A 17,020-nucleotide genomic window follows, 5' to 3' on the forward strand; every position below is an offset into this window, starting at 1 on the left:
AAGAAACACACCACAGCTTAATCTGTGGCATAATACGTGACAATTAATTCATAAATTACACATTAATACATTTATCTATAAATTCTTATCTACGATGAAAAAAAGATAATTTTATGCTGAAAATTTTCTAATAACATGTTAGTTTGCCCTTACCATATTGACTACTGGTAACAGAAAAATACTCTAATTTAATTGACAATCTGAGATATAGTCTAGGTAATTCTTTTATTGGGGAAAATGTTAGTTTAAGGCAATTCCAAGATGATCTGTTCATTCAAAATCTGAATTTGATAACTAGACAAAGAGACCTTATTTCTAACTTAGTTCTGTGACCACCAAGTACCGCCTTCATATATTTCCTATGTTGTTCAGGTGTACTTTTTAAGATGGCCTTTGGACTCGTTTTGATAGATATCCTGTCCTATTCCCCGAGTTATTTTGAGTGAACCCTCTTCATACATCAACGATATAATACATTACACTTTAAACTACAGTTAAGTGTTTGAAAAGCAGTATCATTTGATCCGTGATTTTTTTTTTTGATGTACCTTAGGTTTTTTCCTTAAAGCCAAGTAGAGACTACCAAACTTACATATAATTTCTTGATGAAAGAAACGAAAGTAGATGTTTAAGAATCTACTAGTATCTCAAAAATAATTTACTGGCCGTCATTTGATAATTAATTAACCTTAATAAAATTCAATGTTGACATGTATGGTGCGTGAACACACATCAATAAAATGGTGGACCATGCAATTAATGAAAACTGAACCAATGTAGCTATATTTGACAAAATCTGTGAGCATACAGCTTGTTGCCAGGGGTAGAAACTAGGAGCAGTACTTAGTCATGGATTTTAATCTGTGCCTCTATTGTATTTTAAATTGAAAAATACAGAATTATGTAACTAAACTGTATTCTAACTGATATGGATTTTTATTATAAAAAAAGAAACTTGTGTAGCAAAATCTTTTACGTATTTGTTATGTGTTTTCTTGATGAAACAAACAACAGTAGACGTATTAACATTTATTTCAATAATGATAAACTAATTGATAATAATAGACATTAATAAAATTCGTTGCATGTGATATGCAAACATATACCTTCAGATAAATGGTACGTTCAATGATTTAAAATTAAACAAAATTCAATGCACGTACACGGTTATGCAATTAAAATCAATTCTGAACTAAATTTAAGTTTACTTATAACCTTGAATGGTAGCCAACATTCAGCGTGTAGGTCTTTGTATAAATTTTTCTTGGTAAAAGAATCGAAAGTTAATGCTTAAAAGGGCATGTTCAAAAATTGTTTTTCCGATTTTAATGTTTACAATGCTTCGGTTAGGCATTTCTAATAGACAACCAAAATCTTTTTTGTTTACATTTTGAATGTTGAAGTGAAAATTGCAGTTTTAAACCTAAAATGAATGTATTAATCGTTAGGAACTGTTTTTTATGCTTAACATGAATAGAAATTAGGGTACTAGACTTGCTTACATGACAAAGAATTGTAAACCCTGTATCATGCATATAACTCTATAACTGACTCTCAAATTTAATTTGATCATTTAAAATGCACCCGTAAAGCGTTGTAAAAAAACCCAGAAAAATAGAATTTGACCAAAATTTTGACCATGCCCCTTTATGGATCACGCCTCAATAAACTATACTTGGGGTGGGGGTTCTTTTGCTTTGTTAAGGGCCGTCTACCCTTTGAAAGTTAAACAAAAATCAAATACTGTGGTTCCATCAATATTTGTTGAATACTAATTTTCGTTAATTTCATTGTTACGTTGATCCACGAAATTAAACGTTCCTTGAAGTGCAATTTCTATTAATATTTTGTGTTGATAGGGTCATTGACCATAAATTTACGTATCCTTAAAACTATGATTTTCACTTTTTCAACAAAAATTGATACCCACGAATATTAATGAAACCATAGTAGTGTTTTTTATGGTATCTTGATAAATAACTACTAAACAATGCAGTACAGAATTGCAAAAAGTACAATGTGATAGAAAACTTCATCAAGAAATAATTCTATGTCGACCGTTGTTTCTGAAGAAACCATTTTACGTAAATTTGATATTGATAACAATGCCTAAAATAACAAACAATCCAACAAATATTAATAGACAAATAAAAGAAAGCATAATGCTTTTGGTGTTGGTGTTTTTGTTGGGCTGAAGATTATTTAAACCAGCCATTGTTACGGTAGCATTCATATTTTCCATCAGTGAAAATTCCTCTGAATTTGAACTTTGAAAGTTACCATTCGTTGGAATCTTTGGAACATGAAAGACATTACCCACACTCTCTACAATCATTTGCTTATCCCACTTGAATTCCTTATTCTTTTCTTCTTTTGTTTCATCTATATTTTTATCCGTTGAATTTGACTTTGAAATGCCTTGTAGTTCATTTGAGACGATGTCCTGCGCTTGGGAAGCATTAAAACTACAAGAGCAATCAAGCAGTTCTAGTTTCAGGGCTTCGTTCTCAGAGTCAGAGTCCTCGTGAACACTATATCGATTCCTTGTCTGACCAATTGCCACGAAGTTTGACTTTAAGATAGCTTCATTTGTGGAATCGTTCATTATTTCAGAAACTTTAATCACGTCATCTTCATCCACTGGTTTCCCTATTTTGCTCAACTTGTCTTCCTCCATCGTTGTGACAAAAGATGTTTCAGTTGACTGAATTTGTGTTCTCAAATAAATCCCTTCCCGGGTAGGAGCATTATCTTGTCTTTGTGAAACACCAAACCCCGAAGAAGAAAAATCAGTTAGTTGTACATTCACATTCTTCAGTTTGGAATTGTAGTCATCTTGGATACAATATTGGGTTTCAATATCTTCGGGTCGATTTTTGACATCTCTATAAATTTCTCGTTCAATATATGGGCTGTCTGAAAGTTTTGGCATTGGCCATCCGTTTATTGTCTGAACATTGTGTTCATGTTTTGCTAACAATACTTTCTTTGTATCTAACTCATCGACATGCAATTGATATACACTATGATTTGACGAGATTGAAGTTTGGAGGGTTGTCGGGAAAATCGGTTTGGGAAATTCTCTTTGTATCTTTTGTACAGGCATTGTTTTCCATCGAAAGCCACCTGGATTTCCTCGGACAACGACTGATATGCCATTGTTTATAGTTGTTATTTTGTTTATATCAATATAAAACGTCTCTTGAACATAAATTTCTGTACATTTACCTCGTTTTTCTGCTTCTTGGAACACCCACAGCCTCCTGTTGTCTGCGGTGAACCAATGGCCATTTCTTTTGCAAACCGAAATTCTAGGAATCGAGTTAACGTTAATTCTCCCGGTTATAATATCGTCCAGTGTCTCCCCAATAGGTCTGTATGGATGAGAAGTGTAACATCCAAAACTACGACCAATAGAATCTTGGCTGAAACGAATTTCTGATGGTCGAAGATACATTTGAATGCTGTCTATGTGGATATTCTATTTCAAAATATCACTCTATGCTAGTACGCATTAAAACCCCTTTGGACTCTTATCGTTTAGTTTAAAAATAACAGTCCATTTTCTGGAAGTGGGTATATGCTTTGAAATCAATGCGGTCTACATAATGTTCTGCCAACAAAGAGCAACGCTCTATACATGAATGACTGGAATAAGGTATATAAATATGAATGGTTAATGTGATGGTTTATGCTATGACGATATAAACACTCTTTATACTTACTCATTTGAAACCACAAAACAATACCAATATAGGTATTTAATATTTGATAGGCTGTGATCCATATAACTCGCGAATATTAGAGAGTGCATGGTGTGCCAATCTTGAATAGCAGTCTGAATTTAGTTTAAAACGTGATCAGTCAAATGTTTTACTATTAAAACTAGTAACATTCCAGTTCCTCAAAGTGAAACAATTTAAAGTGGTGCGCGCCAGGAACACCAACGTTGTATATTTTCCTTATCCTTTTCTTAAACGAGGCTTGCTTGTTTGATAAACAAAACTCAAATTCTAAACTTTTGAAACTTTTACTGTATTAATATGCGTAAGCTTTACTGCCCTTGGTTTCTTCCTTATCTAAAGTTTGCAAATTGCGCACCGAGCGTACTCATTTGAAAAGACCGGTGTGCTTGATGCACTGCTGTGAAATGCTGAACTGCATGATGCTAAATAAGATACTTTTTAAAAATAATTAAACAGATGTGGAATCTGAATTTAACGCACAGGAAAAAGCTTGCGAGTAAAAAAATGCAAGGGCAAAAGTACAAAGGTGTAAAGGCGAAGAATATTCATATTGCTCATTTGAATTAGCATATTCGCAGTTTCGGATCCGAAACTTCGCATTCTTGCAAGATTTTGAGATGCGCTTTTCGCCACCTATTTATAGAACAACTGAAAGATTCGGAGGGGAAAGGAACTGTTATGCGTATTTGTTGGAAAAAGGGGTAGCGGGGTTTGTCTGAGTTTGTCAGCTACCTTGTCCAAAGTCCTCTTTTTTGCGTTTGACAGCAGTGTAATATCATTGGCGTCGAAAACATCACTGCTACTGCAGGCTGAGTATAGAATAAAACAAAAATAGTTACTCAATTCTAATCCGTATCTGAAACAATCAGTTTAAGACAAAATTTGATTCTGGTTTTTGTCTTTTTCTTGGAGAGAGGATGATATGCAATACGGTTTTGGCTAATCCATAATGTTACCTTTGGAAACGTTATTTTAAAGGCATCCACAGTTAAGAAATGAATCAAGCAACTTCATAGATGAATGTTCAACTAACTTATTGGATGACAATTAATAAAGAAGTAGAAGAAAAGGCGACCTACGATGAAAGTACATGTAACTCGTTCACTAACTAATTATAATTATTAGAATATAATAAGCAAAAATATACATATATTGAATAAATTCATACCAGTAGTTCCTAGAATTTCTAAGAGAAAGTTTTTCTATGGAAAACATAAACTAATTAGAATTCACTATAGTTGAAAATACGTACATAAACTTTTTATTAAAATAACATTTTGAGAATCACATCCTATATACATTCGGCGGTTCTAACACTCTCAATCCTCTAAAATAACAATAGTTACAGGGCAATTTCAATACACAAAAACGAACTCAAGCAACACAATCATCTGACATTAATTCAGACAAGTACTTGACCTCAAAACATAAAACAACCAAGAATTCAACACACACGAATAAAAGAAGCTTACGCATCAATACTTCATGATTGATTGAAAAGAAGTTTATAAAGTTGATAAGCATTTACCAGTATTATACATCAATTGTTCTTACAAATAACAACATATTTGTATCAAAGAAGAATTCTAAAAATTGAATTTTGAATTTAATATTACAAGAAATTTTTAAAGGTCTCTGTATTTCAATTCAAATATCTTCTTTTTCGGGAAGTTTGAAAAGATTTGAGAATTTTTAAACATGGTCACTACCATCAAACCTTCTTAAGGCACGCTTAAATACATGCAGAAACGCTGGAACACAGACCAAATACAGTGTAACATAAGGAGATCGTCTTCAAAGGTGCTGTTTTACAAAAATTACCACCAATTCATTGTGTTATACTTAAGTTGCTATTAGGACTGTAGCTGCTAAAACAAATAACAATGCCACCGCTCTCAGCTCCAATGATTCGTCCTTTTTATGAAATAATTTAGCTTCGTCTGCACAGATCTTTAGTGTAACCCATTCTATTTTCTTACTTTGTGTTTTTCCTTTATGTGTGGGATCAGTAGAATCATCAATTTAACCGAATTTCTAAAATAAAAACCTGCATCCGACAATCCGTATTGCTCTTCATTACTATTTGATTTTAATGTTAGAGAGATATCGAATCTATTGTTGTTTCTGTTTCTAAATGGCATATCGTTTTCCAAACAGCATTGCGGGACTTTGTATATATTCGATACGAGCAGGCATTTTGACCGACATAAGAAAAATTGTGGACATCCCTTTCTTTGTACACTTTGTTTCGAAATGTTTCCTTCTGTAGTTTCTATCTCACAAGAGCAATCAGGCAGTTCTAGTTCCACGGCATTGTTCTCAGAGTCAGAGTCCTTGTGAACACTATATCGATTTTTATATGATCAATTGGCTCTAAATTTGAACTCAAAAGAGCGCCATGTATGGTAAAGGTTTTCATTTCAGACACATTACTCACAGCGCAATTATCTCCTGTTGTTTCTATTTTGTTCTGCATTTCTTCTTTATTCTCTGTGCCAAAAGTTGTTTCAGTTAAATCAATTCGTGTTCTCTGATGAATTTGTACCCCATAGGAGCAACATTTTGCCGATATGAAGCAGCAAATCCTGAAGAAGAAAAATCTGTTTGTTTTACATCCACATTCTTGTTTTTAGAATTCTTATTTTAGATACAATATTGAGTTCCATATCGATTTTTGATATGTCTAGAAATTCTTTGATCAGAATATGGACTGCGAGTACGTTTTGACATAGACCACCCGTTGGTTTTCTGAACATTGTATTCATATTTAGCCAGCAATGCTTTCCTAGTATCCAACTTCCCCACGTGTCTTTTAGATGTGCTAGAATATGTCGATATTGGAGTTTTTGGAGTTGACGGTAAGATCGATTTTGGAAATTCCGTTCTCTGTATCTTTTGTACAGGCATTGTTTTCCACCGAGAGCCACCTGGATTTCCTGGGACAACGACTGATATGCCATTGTTTATTGTTGTCAATTTTTTTATATTAATATAAACCGTCTTTTAAACTTAAATTTCTGTACACTTCCCTCGTTTTTCTGCTTCTTGGAACACCCACAGTTATCTGTTGTCTGCAGTGAATAAATGGCCATTTCTTTTGCAAACAGAAATTCTAGGAGTAGAGTTAACGTTAATTTTTCCCGTGATAATATCGTCCAGTGTCTTCCCAATAGATCTGTATGGATGAGAAGTGTAACATCCAAAACTACGACCAATAGAATCTTGGCTGAATCGAATTTCTGATGGTCGAAGATACATTTGAATATACATTATGTACGAGATGAGATATTCTCTTTTGAAATATCAGACTACGCTCGTACACTTTCAGAAGGCAACAAGATCAAGATATATAAACATGTATTTGAGCATTGAAACCTCTTTTGATTCCCAATGTCAGTTTTATAAAAGAACCTTTCATATTCTGGAGCTAGGTATATTCATTGAATGCAAATAAATGTGAATTACATAATAGTCTGCCAACAAAGGGCAACATTCATTCATGAATGGTTAAAAAAAATTATACTGATATGAAAAAGCCTGGCTATTAGTTTACGTTATGACTATTAGACCTTGACCCGTGCGTGCACGGGTTGACATTACTTATGATATCGGCATTTACAAAATAGATACATCGAAACACCGTATATTGCTGACATTTGCACAACCAAACTTCAAGCCTACAATAATGCTATTAATTTCACTATACTCTGCTGAGTTGGAATAATCTAACTGTGTCTCGGGAAAGACCTTCACCACAGTTAAAATGCCTCCCATATTCCCGTAATGTAGCAGAAAATTGCAGATCGAATCGCTCCAAGACGATTTTGGAGAAAATAAAGTTACAATGAAAATAACAGTCAAATTCTTCACAACAAACCATTTTGAAGCTGTAAATACCTTTCTTCGAAAAGTTTAATTCTATAATTGCAGAATGCAACATATTTCAACAACGTTTTTGTACACTATGTTGACATTCGAAACTCTTGAGATTTTTTTTTAAAGTAAATGCACTGTGTTAGAGTTATCTCCCGTATTTTCTTTGATGAACAGAAAAAAATTTCCAATGAAAATTAACACGCATTTGTGTTATTGTGGAAGCATAAAATAAAGAGTCTCCCGTGATTTAGCGTGAATGTTATGCGCATGCGCAAGATTATAAAATCCAAAAACTTCAGATGATTTCCGGAATTTTTTAAAGACTTTTCGTTGATTATTAATTAACGAAGCTTGATTGAGAAAAAATAAAAACAAATTGGTAATTTTCAAGTTCCAATGATGTTTAAAATATATAAACTAAAGACAGTACTCTTCCGATTTATCGGTATTAAAGCTAAAAAAAATTCGAGTATATTTTTTTAATATAGTAGTATAGATATAAACACTTTTTATATTTAAGATTGCTCGATGGTCGACGCCATTTTTAGACCGTATTGATCTCCTTTAAAAGAAGAGCTCTATATAAAAGTATAGGAAAATACAGATATTTTTAATAGGTAAATTATATGTATTTTTACTTCAATAAATAATAGTTTATAGCTAAACAAATCATATCTTAAAATTTTAGGTAAATTTGATGGTTAATTTGTTGACCATCCAGCCGTTATTCAATGAGTTTTAATGGCATTTGAACCCACAAAAATAAAATAGGAATACATGTAAGTAATATGATTTTCTGTAAACATCCAACTCTATCCACATATTTTAGAGGGTAAATGGTGTGCAGTTCCCAAACAGCAGTCAAAATTATAAAAGGTTATCATGCCAAATAATTTCCCTTTTAAAACCAGCAACATTTATGAAAATAAAACATTTTGGAAGGGTGTGCACTATAGGTATCCTTTCCTAAGGAAGGTGTGCTAATGTGATGCATAACATTGAATGCTGTGTCATTTCAAGGTATGAACATGCGTTAGCTTTACTGCCTTTAGTTTCTGCCCTTTCTTAAGTTTGAAAATATTAAGCCAGAGCGGGTGTCGAGGGAACTCCATTGAAAAGGCCGGGTGTGCGTTGAAGTGAAATTCCTTGGAAGATATGCCAAACTGGGTTTAATTACAAATCAAAGCAAAGTTAGAGTTTATCTTTATAATGGTAACAACGGATATATATTATCAAAATTCAACGCATTTTAATTTCTACAAAATCTTTTAAAACCTTTCAAATCTTTAATTAATAACCTTAAAAAAACGGTTGGGTTTATTTTATATATATTTTTTATCTTTTATTAAAATCAATGTCATATTTTCACACATCAATGTAAAATTTTAACAAGATAACTATTCACAAACTTTACAAATAATCACAAATATCTTGATAAATATTATTTCCTACATAATCAATCTTTCTTAAAAGGTGTTTTGGACATTCAATTTACCTTTCAATACATAGAGAATATTTTTCTTTGACATTGTTTCATCATCAAATCAACATTTCATCTTATATTTGCATATTGTATATGCAACAAAAGCTATTAAATTGTTTAAAACCAATGTTTTTTCGTTAACTTCATCGTAAAATCCAAGTACAATAATTTTCCAAGTATCAGTAAACTTAGACAAGAGGCCCATGGGCCACATCGCTCACCTGAGGAACAATAGGTATGATAAAGTCAGCTTAATGGAGTCATAATACAAACAATCTGGACAATTTACAATAATACATGTAGATCCTGTATAAATTAAATCCACTTTTCCCCCCTTGGAACTCGGATAGCCCTGATTGCTGCCAACATTTACAAGAGCAGACTTTAATCACCGCTCCTGCACATATATAGGGACTCAACGTTACGCAGGCAGGGATGACCACATACCTACGCAACTCAACAGGTACCAACGTTAACACAATCAGGGATGGCCGCACACTTGGGCCAACAGCTCAACCTAACGCATGCAGGGAGTGCCGAACACTTGCACTAGAAAGGCCAGAACACCAGCAGGGATGACCATACACTAGTGCTCCGCCGCAACCACCACCAATACAAGCAGGTATGACCGCACACTTGTATCAATGCGATACAGGGCAGGAATGACCGCACACTCTATCTATCCGTACCTATTCTAGTTTAACCCCAAACAGTCGCTCTTAAAAATGCAATAGACACTGTCCCTATATATGTGCCGGCCTAAAATAATTCATAGTATCTAAAAATTGGAAATAAAAAATAAACAAACTAATCTGGCCTAACCCAAAACTACTTATGCAGAACAACTTATATACATTGAATATTTATTATTGTATAAAAATTATCATCACAGTAATTGGTTAACAGTGGATGCATTAATTAAAATAATCAAGAATCAATAAATCAAGGGCAATAACTCAATACAGTAATACAAAAAGATTCTAATGAAAAAATAGCTGCCTGCTTCAATTTTATAGTCATATCACATGTTGAGTATTGCAGTTCTCAAAAAGATCCTTTACAATTGTTTATATATGGGGTATTTAGCTACATCAAACTATAAACCTTCTTGTGAGGCCGAAGAATTGTCCTGGAGCCAAAGTCTTCACAATTATAAAGAATCATCTTGCTGATTAGTTTCTGGGAAGAAGATTTTAAAAGATTTACTCTATATATTCCTATGTAAAACTTTAACACCCCCCCCCCCAATGTGGCCTCACCCTACCCCTGGGATCATGATTTTCACAACTTTGAATCTACACTACCTGAGGATACTTCCACACAAGTTTCAGCTTTCCTGGCTGATTAGTTTCTGAGAAGATTCTTAAATATTTACTCTATATATTCCTCTGTAAAACTTCGACCCCCCATTGTGCCCCACCCTACCCCCAGGGATCATGATTTTCACAACTTTGAATCTACACTGCCTGAGGATGCTTCCACACAAGTTTCAGCTTTCCTGGCTGATTAGTTTCTGAGAAGAAGATTTTTAAAGATTTACTCTATATATTTCTATGTAAAATTTTAACACACCCCCCCCCCAATGTGGCCTCACCCTACCCCCAGGGATCATGATTTTCACAACTTTGAATCTACACTACCTGAAGATGCTTCCACTCAAGTGCCAGCTTTCCTGGCTGATTAGTTTCTGAGAAGAAGATTTTTAAAGATTTACTCTATATTTTCCTATGTAAAACTTCGACCCCCCCCCATTGTGGCCCCACCCTACCCCAAGGGGTCATGATTTTCACCACTTTGAATCTACACTACCTGAGGATGCTTCCACACAAGTTTCAGCTTTCCTGGCTGATTAGTTTCTGAGAAGAAGATTTTTAAAGATGTACTCTATATATTCCTTTGCAAAATTTCGACCCCCCATTGTGGCCCCACCCTACCCCCGGGGGTCATGATTTTCACAACTTTGAATCTACACTACCTGAGGATGCTTCCACACAAGTTTCAGCTTTCCTTGCTTTCTGGTTCTTGAGAAGAAGATTTTTGAAAATTTCTCGAAATTTTTCATTAATTTCTAATTATCTCCCCTTGAAAACGGGTGTGACCCTTAATTTTCACAACTTTAAATCCCCTTTGCCTAAGGATGAGTTGTGTCAAGTTTGGTTGAAATTGGCCTAGTAGTTCTTGAGAAGATGTTGAAAATGTGAAAAGTTTACGGACAGACAGACAGACGGACAGACGGACGGACAGACGGACGACAGACAAAATGTGATCAGAATAGCTCACTTGAGCTTTCAGCTCAGGTGAGCTAAAAAGGAACCAATTTTTTCCCAAATAGGTTTGACAATTTCACAATCATATAACAAATGTTTTATGTCTTCATTAAAATTACGAAAGGTGCAAAATGGTGATACATCTTTATTCCATTTATTCACATATACATTATTATTTAATATATCTTTTAACAGTTTGTAGTTAAATTCTGCCATTTTTCCTTATACATATTCTTTATTTTGGACACATTTACATTTCTCCATATATATCCTTCCTTAATGTTGAATATTCGCTTCCATTTATTTTCTTGGACCGATTGTTGAAATTTTTTATCAATGAATATTAAGTAGAAAAAATTGCTTGTTGTAGATCTTATAGAATTTGTATCATGGTTTTTAAAAAGAACATGTACATCATTTTTTATATATTAACTTTGCATACGAACAATCAAATTTTTGTCTAAAATATTTGACAGCTCTTTTTAACATAACATATTCACAAATGATATTGTTCTTTTTATCTAATTTGTTTGAAAAATGTGTTATATCATACATTATCGAACAATTATATTTTAAGACCAAAAAATACAAAACAAAATATTCTTTGCCAAAGCTAGTAATCAAAGTACTGAAGAACTGACGGGAGTTGATTTTGTCGATGTTTGTTTATCTCAAAATCAATGATATGTTATTTTGCATGACAAGTACATGTAGTTTCTAATTTGTATTTGAATTACGCACATTTTTATAATATGAATTTATGGACTTTTTCGACAAGAATGTCGAGAACCCCCATATGAATCATGTTAAATAATATTTAGAGTAAAATTAATTCAATCAAACTATGTATCAGTAATACAAAATATTTCTCAAAAATTGTACGGATCCAAGCAATATTGAACTCTAGTCTCGTTCAACCAAACGCTCGGCTGACACCATAAATCTCCGACAAGCATTTACGGAGACATCTGAGCGTCCAGTTGAACGAGACTATATTGAACTCTGGCGTAGGAATACATTAGACTACAAAAAATATTTTAATTTATCGTACCATTTAAAATCTGACTATTTTCAAGGTATTTATAAATAAGTTTCCTTGAAAAACAATGCTTTAGCATACATTACATCGAATTCATCAATCATTTTCAAGAACTAAGTCTTGTCAGCAGCGATGATTTGTGCTGAGGTCCAAACACTGTTTCACTTTCGGTTTGTCTGAGTAACTGCATAGGAGAGTTGATTAAAATCAACTCCCAAAAAGGATACGGCATAGGGGAAAATACCAAAATTAAAAAAAAAAATGAAAAGGCAAAAGTGCAAAGCTGTGAAGGCGATGGAACAATATTTGTTGTTTATTTGCCTTAACTCCATCGCATTTTCGCCTTCGCACCTTATCACTCTAGCATAATTACTAGTATACGCCTTTAGTGGAAATTGTGAAGGTGCGAGTGACCCAACCCGATCAGCATAGATAGAGAATCATGCAAAAAAGAAAAAATTACCAGCAGCTGAGGAAAAGGAAAACGGATGATTTAAATTTAACTCAAATATTTCCTACATGTACGTTTTTCATATTCATAAAATGGTTTCAGTTTAAACAACATTCATACATGTAACATTCATTATTACTATACATCCTAGAAATGTTTTCGTTGGAAACTAAATTATAGAACTATCATTCTTGCGAATAAAATTTATTTAATAACAGAAATGCATGATATTAATTTCAAAAAGTAATGTAATTCCTGCACAAAAAGACATTTTCAACGTTTTCCATGTGGTAATATAATTTCAAAATGTAGAATAATTATGTACTGTAAAGGGAAAAGAAGTAAAAAACAATCTCAACTTTTCTTTAGAATTAACAGTTCACTGTCTCCGTTGTTTATGCCAATGTTACGATAAGAATTATCGCAACTGTAAAAAGTAATATTACACCAAATATAATTCCACAGCATATTCTTTTATTTCGGCGTTTATATTTGTCTTCTCCTAGACTCCGAGTTTCAGCAACATTGCAGACGTCAGTTGGACTTTGGACGACAGTTGGACTCTGCGTTAAAGAGGAGGTGACACAAAAGTCGCTCTCTTTCCAAAAGATACCATCTGGGTCCAGAATTCTTTTCCACAACCGACCTCCCGGGTCCCCCCTAACTTTTACGGAGATCCCATCGTTTTCAGTCGTAAACTTGTTTGGGTTTATTTCATCTATCAAAGACACATAAACATCATCAATTTCACCACATTCTTCGGCTTGTTGTAATACCCAAAGCCGTCTGTTGTCTGCTGTGTACCAGAACCCGTTTATCATAGTCACAGAAATATCCGGTAAGGAGGTTACACTGCCAGATATAATGTCGTCTAGTGTTTCTCCAATAGGTTTATATGGATGGTTCGTATAATGACCAAAAGTGTTTCCTATTGAGTCTTGACTAAATCGAATTTCAGATGGTTGAAGAAACATTGCCCACAAATTGTCCAAAATATGGCTATCAATATAGTGTATGGTATGTATTGTAAAAGAGTTTTCTTGCTAAATAAAATGAAAGTAAACGGTTATGAGGTATTTTGTTGGTATTGGCAACAATTTATACATGTCCTTATCTGATCGTAATGCACTCGGAAAATACTACCTGCTTTGGTGGGAAGCTTGTGCAAAAAGGGTGCCAGATAATGGAGAATTTTTCATTTTAAAAATCCCAAGGATCCAAGATAAGAGTAATCAATTATGCATTCCATTTTCACCGAGCTTGCACCCACAAACTATCTACCAAATAGCAAAAGAATAGCATTTGGTAATAAAATGCTGTATCATTTTGTTAACATTCATAGGCATTTCAGCCTTCCTAAATAATACAACAAATAGTGGCTAATAGAACTCAGACTCCCATTTTGGGTTACAGTACAGAATACGAGAGGATCCCTAAAGATTCTTTGGAGGGATGGGGGGGGGGGGGGGGCGGGGCTGGATTAATGTGTTTGAAGGAAACCCAACTAAAGTCAAACTTTTGTGTTGTTTATCAGCTCATCGTCGGAGTAGGATAAAAACTTAGGTAATCACAGATTACAAAGCTCACCGAAACGAGGCATCACCTCATAAGGCGACACCTTTATGAGGCCACCTTTATTATATAATATGAAATCATACTTTATGATCTTGGATATTTATGGATACTGTTAGGAAACATAATCGTATATCATATGTTAAAAAACTGTATGTTAATCATTTGTTCATTTCATACGGTATTATAAGATACAATGTTTATCAATGCAATAACATAAAATACAATATTGCATACTATCATACTTACGATATATATTATATAATACAATATAATATTGTAATAAATAATGATGCAATTTGATATTATAATATATGATATGACATTGTATCGTGTTATACGTTATTGTATTTGATCACATAATATATAATATATGATACAATATAGTATCATTTGATACAATACCACATAATACATCACAATATTGTTACATATGGTATCATATTCTATAATTTAGTATGATATTGTATTGTATAAAACTGTATCATATTTGATACAAAATTTGATATTGTATCATATGATACAATATAGTTTGATAAACATTGTATCATATCATATTGATGTAGTAGAATATTATATACAAAAACATATTATACAAAATTGTATATAACAATATCATAAAAAGCAATTTCATTTGATATAATAATATATAAACCAATATAATATTATCTTATGATACTATATATTATATAATATACAATATCGTATCATATGATAGAATATTATATATTTCAATATCCAATGAAAAAATATCGTGTAATTAAAAAATATATTAAACAATATCATATTATACAATATTGTATCATAATATACAATGCTATACATAACAATATCATGAGACAATATCATATCATAAAATATGAAAAAAATTGATACAATATCATATCGTATCACATAACTTTCTACAATATAACACATGATATAATTTAGTATCATATAAAACAAAAGGGTATTATATCATACGATACTATTTCATAGGAATCAAGTTATATCATTTAACAACAAACACATCTATTAAGCAGGTTTTATTGAGGTAGGATATTTTTTTAGCATCCTTGATATAATGGAGATCAGGCTCTGCATCTGAAGCTACCTCTGCTCTTTATTTATATTATAGTTAAGGAAGGAGTCTTTTCATTATCAAACATACTTCTTATAATACGAAATGCATGAAATTTTGACACAGTCAAACGGATCATATTACTTAATGATTCTATCAGTTTAATTAAATTTGACCTTTTTGTTTTCGGTTAAAGGTCAGGTCAAGGTCACTACCTTTTTCCTCAACGTAAAGAGTGATAAAAATAAGTGTAGCTCTTTATAGTTCTGTAGACATTTGTTTAAGATTTGAAGATTCAAATCTTCAATGAAATCATAGACCATGAGAGTGTCTATCAGCTTATACTACTAAATTGGAATAAATATTTATACTAAAATTGATATTGCTTAGCCCGCATTTCCTCTAATTTTCTTAAATTTTGAAGAAATTTTGATTATTTTTTTATGCTTCCAATTATAAAATATTTCTAATTTTTATGTATTATGAAGACTTTATATAAAGATATAAATTGACAGAAAAGCTAATATATTGACCGTTTCATAAGAGAGAAAAACAGATTTTAGTGATTTTTTCACAAAAATCAATGTATACAATGGGCGCTTTAAAAAGCTTATAAAAATGTTATTTGATAGGCAAATCATATTTTAAAAACATATTTTGAAACCCAAGTATCATATTATTAGTTCACATTAGTAAAAAAAATCCAACATTATTGTTATTGTTTTTAAAATGCTAAAACAGACTCATTATATATATATAATCTGCAGCAATTCTGAATTGCGTAACATGTGATATTTTCCTACGCCAATATTACGCAACAAATATAGTCCTTGTTCCATTCTAAACATTGATTACATTTTTCTATGCCAAGTTGTATGATAGTAAAAAAGAAAGAAAAATATACTATTTTCATTTCCTTTCATCTTGATTTAATGAACGATTAATTAAATTTACGTTTGACAAGTCGAAAACCAGAAAAGACTCCTTCCTTAAATCAACTATGCAAGCTATTATGTATAAAACATGTGACCTGTTCCAAAAATATAAACCTTATCCAGCATCCAAAACCTATGGCTCAGATTCAGCATTCAAGCCTTTTAGGTGCATAAATATCATAGGACGCATTTTCCATGCAGGTTTGGTGAAGTTAGGACCAGAAATAACTTAGATATAATCATCAGAGAGCACCTGCTCCTAAAATTTTAACTAGATCTAAAAACCAAAACCTTCTCGAGCATCCGAAACCTATGGCTCAGATTCATTATTCAAGCCTGTCAGGTGCATCAGTATCACAGACGCATTATCCAGATTCATTTATATTATAGTCTAATCAACTACGCAAGTTTGAAATACTACTATTATCTATTAAATTTGTGACCTGTTCCAAAATCCTTAACCTCATCCAGCACCAAAACCTATAGCTCAGATTCAGCATTCAAACCTGTCAGGTGCATCAGTATCATAAGATGCACCATCCATGCAAGTTTGGTGAAGTTAGAACCAGAAATAACTAAGATATAATTATC

Source organism: Magallana gigas, chromosome 5 (genome assembly GCF_963853765.1).
Source record: "Magallana gigas chromosome 5, xbMagGiga1.1, whole genome shotgun sequence".
Classification (NCBI taxonomy): Eukaryota; Metazoa; Mollusca; class Bivalvia; order Ostreida; family Ostreidae; genus Magallana; species Magallana gigas.